Source organism: Panthera uncia, chromosome A2, assembly GCF_023721935.1.
Source record: "Panthera uncia isolate 11264 chromosome A2, Puncia_PCG_1.0, whole genome shotgun sequence".
Classification (NCBI taxonomy): Eukaryota; Metazoa; Chordata; class Mammalia; order Carnivora; family Felidae; genus Panthera; species Panthera uncia.
In genome coordinates, this window is record NC_064816.1 from 106,417,791 (window position 1) to 106,425,422 (window position 7,632).

A 7,632-nucleotide genomic window follows, 5' to 3' on the forward strand; every position below is an offset into this window, starting at 1 on the left:
GGGCAAGCATGGAAGAGAGCTCATATGGAATAACATGAATGGGCTTGATGAGTGTGGGTGGTGGAAAGCTCAACAAACTTGTGGTCAGAAGACCTCAGTTAAATTCCCCTGGCTCTGACACTCATGCCGTAAAAGTACCTCAACTTTCCTGAATCTTAGTTTTCTCATCTTTAAAATAGAAATGATGATAGTAGTAACCGAATTCCTTGACTCAAGTAGCTGAATATCAAATGAGACAATATACTGTAAAAACTCTAAGGGATAAGGTGTTTTTAATACTGTTAAAGTTAATAAAGCAGATTTTTCTTTTCTAGCTGGAAGCCTTTATTTAACGTGCAGAATAGAAAAAACAAAACAACACAACAAAACAATGAAACTCGAAGAAACTTTAATTCTACAATACCACTTGATTTTGAATGTCCTCTACCAGAACACTTGGACTTTATCTTCACACAAATGTTCAAAACCCCTAGGCATTTAAGCAGTCTCTAAGTGCACCAATTACTCTTTAATGGCCAAATCCCATGATCTTTTTCAGTCTTCAATAGAATTGTCATAGCAGTAGTAATTCATTCATTCAACCAGTGTATGTTGAGTGCCTACTGTGTGTCTGGAATGGCTTTAAATCATTGAACATAAAAGTTGGTGAAAAGAAAAGCAGAAAAACAATGAAATTGTCCTGTTAGTCACCTACTATGGATCAAGTGTTACAGATCATTTCATTGAACCCTTACAGCAATCCTGCAAAATTTTTTACTAGCATAATTTATAAACAAATATACTAGGATTAGAGAGCTTAAAAGATGTGTCTAGCATGTGCTAGCAAAAAGATGGTAGAACTGGGGTTAAAACCCTATTTCCTGTCCTTACAAATGATCTTTCTTTTAACCATTCATTTATGAATTCATTTACTTATACTGTACCTAGTCTAAATTCTTTTGACCTTCTTTCTTTCTATGAATATCACAGATATCTCCTCAGCCACTTGTGCTTAAAACAATGGTGCCACTTTTGAAACTCTTATTCTGCTCCCCTGCACATCAAGTTGGCTTGGATTTTGATTGACTCTATTTTCCGTTTTTGTTGCTAGCCTTTAGCATTCATTACTTCTGGCCACAACTGTTGTCATAGGCTTCCAGCTAATCTTTCTATTTTTAGTCTCTCCTGCATTCAGCCTAATTGTACAATGCTGCCTAGTAAAGCACTGCTGCTAAAGCACAAATCTAATTATTTCCTTTATCAAAACTCTCCATGGCTTGCCATGGTCTATAAAAACTGGCAGTACTTATGAGACATTTCTAGTGTCCATGGTATAGGGCGAACCACATTTCTGGCCTTCTCCTTCAATGTGCTCCTTCCCATACATGCTAACAGTGTTTTTCAGGTTTGTCTGATAGGAATCACATGGGGCTTATCAATACACAAATTCTCAGGCCCCACTTGAACCTACCTAGATAGAATCCTTAGGGATTTACAAGTCCTTGTGGTAAAACCTGCTGGTACTCTGATAGGCTCTGAGCACAGGGACACAGTTGTGACCACCCTGGGACTCTTGCTACCACTGAGTGTTGAGGAAATCAGCCAGTACTGTCTGACATTATGACACTTAGTCATACTTGAGGTCTCCTGACCACCCTTTTACACACGTCACTGAGGTGTAAACCAAGTGCCCCCAAACCCAAACGTTAATTAAAGTGAGATCTTGAGAGAAGTGATTTTCTCATATTTGTGTGAGCATGAGATATTTTTGTGTGCGCTTATATGGAATACATAAAGACTAACTTGTAAATAAATGTTGAGTTGATATAAGGATTGTCTCATTTCTAAATTATATATATATAATTTATGTATATAGTTTTATTATATATAATTTCTAATTTATATATAATTATATGTAGTTTCTGGATATAAATTAGGTATTTGTATATATAAGTATATACAAATAAATAACATATAAATATTTGTATTTTATATAAGCATATAAAATAAATAATATATAATCCATAAAAATATAAATTATACATATATAAATATATTTATTGATATATAATATTTGACATATATTATATAACATACAATTTCATATATGTGAAAGAGACAGAATGTACCCAGGAAAGAGACATATACATATATAATTGTATATAATTATGTATATGCATAAATGATTATGGGCATTTATATATAATGTATATGAATATATGTGTTTGTATATAGATACACACATACACATATATGGCTTTTCTTTCAAAAAAGGACATAAATTGGCTTAGAAAAAAATCTTCAGTATTGCAAAATAAAAGACATTAACAATAAGATTATGAAATAAGAGAAAAATGATGACCAGAAAGTAAGATGGAGTAGAGGTATTATTCTGTAACACCTCTACATTACCATTGAAATGGCTACTAAATAGTATATTGAAATAAAGATCATTGCTTTTCTTTTTTTCTTTATCCTTCCCAATTTGTACCACTAATAAGCAAAATTACCTAGTTTTAAAAATCTCCTATGTTACCACACTGCATATAAACACATTTCTTTATTCTCAGTAATATCCATTTTCCCCAAATTCCTTTTAAACATAGTATTTTTATGAACTGTAAATTTCAAAATTGTGAGTAAAATAGCATGCAATTATTTTGTTTTGGAACACAAAAATATCTAGATCTTTTGGCTATCATACAAGTTAGGCTTGAAAATAAATATGGGTAGACGTTTAACTGGAAATTGAAGAAATCATTTCAAAACCCCTACATAAAATGAGATATTTAATTATATACTGTGAATGTGACCATTTAATCTGAATCCTAATTCATTTTTTCTTGCCTGCATCCATTCATTCACAGCATGTTATTAAGTACCTACTATGCAAAGTGCTGGAAAAGATGTATACTTTTAAAATTTTGCTACAGCCTTGGAGAGCCTGGGTGGCTTAGTCAGTTAAGCATCCGACTTTGGCTTAGGTCATGATCTCACAGCTCGGCTGGTGAGTTTGAGACCTGTGTCAGGCTTTGTGCTGACAGCTCAGAGTCTGGAGTCCACTTCACATTCTGTGTCTCCCTCTCTCTCTGCCCCTCCCCCTGCTCACGCTGTCTCTCTCTCTCTCCCTCAAAGGAAAAAAAAAAGTTAAAAAAGTTAAACAGAAACTTTGCTACAGCCTTAGTACTCACTGAGTCACAATGACTTTCTCAGAGCTGAAGAAAAGTAAATCAAATCTGTATCTCTGTTCCAGGTTAATTTGCTTCAACATTAAAATACTTTTTTTTTCATATTGGTTTTATATTTCAAATACGTAGGTGTCTTTGTTCTTTTGTTAGCTTATGAAATATTTTTTGAGAATTACAGTCGTACTATGTCTGCCATGAAACCAGTGTCTCTCCCATTTTACTAGGTAGAGTGTTCTCTTTTGCAAGTGGGACAGGCTAGTTTAGGATCTGTGCTTTTAATTAGTTTCCTGACCTGCTTTTATTGTATCAGCATTCAGGCCTTAGTCATCTCTTATTCAGAGGGTTTTTACATGCTATGTATGTTTGTACTTGGCTCTTGGAGCTACTCTCTTTCTTGGTAGGAAGAGCCATGCTATATACACCCTAGAAGAGGCAGTGAGGAAGGCTGTTGTTGCCCTTGGTTACAGCTCTCTAGTAAAAAGAGGCTGGGCTTTGAAGCTAGGTAGATTCGTGTTTAAAACCAGTCTCCCTCACTTGCTCACTTTTTGATCTTGGACAAATTATCATTTCTGAGCCACAGTTTTCTCATTTGTAAAACATGGAGATTATTGTTTATCTCATGGATTTCATTGATGGTAAAAAAATTACTTCCCTTTCACTATCAAGAAATATTTTTCAAGTATAATTAAGTGATAATATTTGTGATATTTCATATATCAAACTAATTGTGATCACTTGTTTTACCTGTCAGTTTCCTGTTATAGGCCCAATGTTTATGGCACCTCCAAATTTGTATGTTGAAGCCCTGGCTCTCAATGTGTTGGTTTTTGGAAGTGGGGCATTTGGGAGATAATCAGTTTTTTTTTAATTTAATTTAATTTTTTAGTTTTTTTAACATTTATTTTTGAGACAGAGACAGAGCATGAACGAGGGAGGGCCAAAGAGGGACGGAGACACAGAATCCGAAACAGGCTCCAGGCTCTGAGCTGTCACCACAGAGCCTGACGTGGGGTTCAAACCCACAAACCGTGAGATCATGACCAGAGCTGAAGTCGGACGCTTAACCGACTCAGCCACCCAGGCGCCCCGAGATAATCAGGTTTAGATTAGGTCATAAGAGTAGGACCCTCACGATGGGATTAGTGCTCTTATAAGAAGAAGAGAGAAAGATCTTCTTCCATGAGCGTGTACCAAGAAGGGCCATGTGAGCATGCAGCAGGAAGGTGGTTATCTACAAATGAGGAAGAGGACTCTCACCAGACGCTGAATCTGCCAGCACCTTGATCTTCGACTTCCCAGCTTTTAGAACTGTGAGAAAAACATTTATGTTGTTTCAACCACCCAGGCTGTGGTATTTTGGCATAGCAACCCAAACAAAGACCACCCTTTTTTTCAATTTCTTACCAACTCCTCAGAGTAAGAGGTATAGTTTACATCTTTGATGAGGATTCCCAGTATTTAGTGTACTATCTAGTACATAGGACTTAATAAGGAAGGTGTTGAATACTTCTTCATCTTCATGTTCTTATCATCCTTAGCCTCAGCGAAGGCTCTCCCCACGACTCGTCCACAAAAACCCGTGATGGTTTAGACAAATAGGCTAATATAAAAACCTACAGTTTGATCAAAAGGTTCATAGGGAAAACAATGGAATATAGTTTCCACTATGAGGTTGGGTATAAAACTGAGTGGATTTGGATTCAAGCTCTGTCATTTATTAGCTGTGTTAGGAAGGGAACTTATTTAACTTGACCAACTCAGTTTATTTTTAAATAATCTTGACAGGCTTGTTTTGAGCATTATCACGTAATAAAAGAAATGTGAAGGTTTTCTGAATAGTTTTATCATTCTGTACCATTATTTAAATATGTTTACAGTGTTTCTCAATTCCTGAAAGAATGACTTTAAACACCCAGAGAACTCTCTTTTGAATATCATTCTTTGTTTCAAACGTATTTCCTTGTGGCAGGAAGCGATAAAAACACATGGCACTGACGGCTAGTGACTGAAGAGGAAGTTAATGGTGTTTGTTTTTCCTCCAGAATTAGTAGTTCAAAAATTAAAAATAAAAATGTGGCTTGCCAAGTTTGGAAAATGCACAGAATGCTTTGATTACAGGATTACAATGGACCTAATTTTTTGACACTAATATTTCTTTCATGTTTATAATTCAAAGTGCTTTTTAAAGTTAAAACTTTGAGGCTTTACATTTTATTTTATAAACTGTCATGAATAAAATATCCAAATGCTATTAAATACATGTGGAATTTACTTCTTTACCCGGTAGACTTAGAAGCAAGAGAAGGTTTACAAAGTAAAGCAATTTGAAATCACTTGACAAGCACAGATGATGCTGTTAGGATTCCATGTCTCGATGGTAATGCCTTTGAGGAAACAATGTTTTAGATGGTTTTTAAGCTATAATGGGAAGAAGTAAACAAGACCTTTCCCTAGCTATGTACTGAAAAAACCCCGATTGTGATTGGGAAGTATTGTTTGACTCAAAGCCAGCTCATTTTTCACCAGAGACTCCTGCACACCCACAAGTTTGGGCCATTACTAAAGATGGTGAGGATGAGGTGGGATGAAGAGGGGGGTCTGCAACAGACGGCATCCAATTAAGAAAATCTACAAAAGTGACAAAGATGCTATTCTAGAAACTTAGAATAATTTTATTTCAGGGAACAAATTGTGTAGTTTTGAAGGGAGAATACAACTACTATGAAATATCTTTCATTTAATTAAAACCAAGGTTTATGTGGTTTGCTGCTGCTGCGTGAGTACCATTTTGACTTTTGTTTAGTTATTACTGGGTGGCTTACAGAGATTCAAATGTACTTTATTACGGGTTAAGGGAGTTCCTTTGGTAAATGTTTAACTTTTTATTGCAAAATCCCCTGTGTTCACCTCTGCTGTCAGGTGGGGCAATAGTTGTACACCCTGGGAAAATCACTTCTAAAGCCTGTTGAATGGAAAGTATTGTGGGTATTTATTGTGAGGAAGAAGGGAAAGCAAAGATGTTACCGGGGGTATATCATTTCATTCAGTAATTAGCTTTGGAAAGGTCATTGAGGACCTAGTATTTAGGAGTTATGGATATTTTTAGATTGCGTCTACATAAAATCATGATCTTTCCTTTAATGAGCTAGAAAGAAATCATATAGTCCTGTGTTTTCTGCATGTCACAGGCTCTTCTCAGGCCATGGAATCAGTTTTGTACTTGCAATTAAATGGTTCAATAGAATAGACCATATTACAAGATACCAGAGTGCACATGCATTATAAGATCAAGTATTAATTTGTGAAAATTGAAATTGAGTTTTCTATAGACAAATATGTTTCTATATATACATATAAATATATTTCATTTAATATGAAATGAAGTTTTAGTGTGAGTAGCAAATGAGGAAGTTGGAAGTTACTGATTGAATCCTCACATTTCTCTGATAGGATACTAAAAGAGACTACTTCTGGTTTATTTGAGTAGGTCTCACTGAGGTGACTTATCTATATCATCTGGCCTGTCTTCTGTTAGAATCTTTGTTTTGATCACCTTCTCATCATTTACATTTCACCCCCATACTTAAAACTTTCTGTATTTTTGTCAATAGGATTTGAGTCAAAGATGTTGATTCTGGGGAAATGAATCTTCACTTAGACTCTGAGCACCATGCTGCGGGTTGGTTGTTACTGGGGATGCCAAGTGGAAAAGAATAAACCTTTACAGCTGGCTCTATAGATATTTTCTATATTTTCCATAGGTTAAATATGGTAGAAAGTTGGAACAATAATAAATTTCATCAGTACATACAGGTACTGTGTATTAGCTTCTACCACTTGTCTCAAGTTCAGTTCAACAAGTATTTCTTCAGCTCCTACTTTGTCCCATGTATTTTCCCATCCACTTACTGCCTCCTATATGTAGCTAATTAAGTTGATCCCTCACTTTGCTTGTGGGATATCCCAGCAGATTTACCAAAGTACATGGTGTTTTGGGGTTCTTTGTCAAAGATAATAGAGATGTAGCTCCAGGTTTTTAACACAATATTACACTTTGGGACTCTGTTGTGTTTGGTCTAGAAATGCTCCTGAAGTCAATCTTTCACTCATTCAGAGGTTCCACGATGAATAAAGTTCACACAGACTGTTTTTCTCTGTCTTACTTTCATAACACATTGATTTTTATTGAAATTTCTCCTTCTTGTTATATACAAAATGTCAGTGCTGGAGATTCTTAATTTGTATTCTGATAACTTGAGAATCAAGGCAGCAGGACCAAGGGGGCCAACTGCCTGGATGCCATATGAGGTTTTCTCATGCTCACCTTGTTACTCCTTTTTACTGGCCTTTCTGTATGTCTGTATGGCAGTTACTGAAGGTGATGTTCTGGTTTCTGCCTTTCTTTTGTTCTTTTCTTTTCTTCTTCTTCTTCTTCTTCTTCTTCTTCTTCTTCTTCTTCTTCTTC

General features: G+C 35.5%; 1 protein-coding gene across 4 annotated transcripts in view; it reads left to right on the forward strand.

Moving 5' to 3' along the window:
- Positions 1–7,632, forward strand: part of HDAC9 (histone deacetylase 9) — a 903,132-nt gene that overhangs the window by 87,509 nt on the left and 807,991 nt on the right. The gene's annotated exons all lie outside the window — the stretch shown is intronic.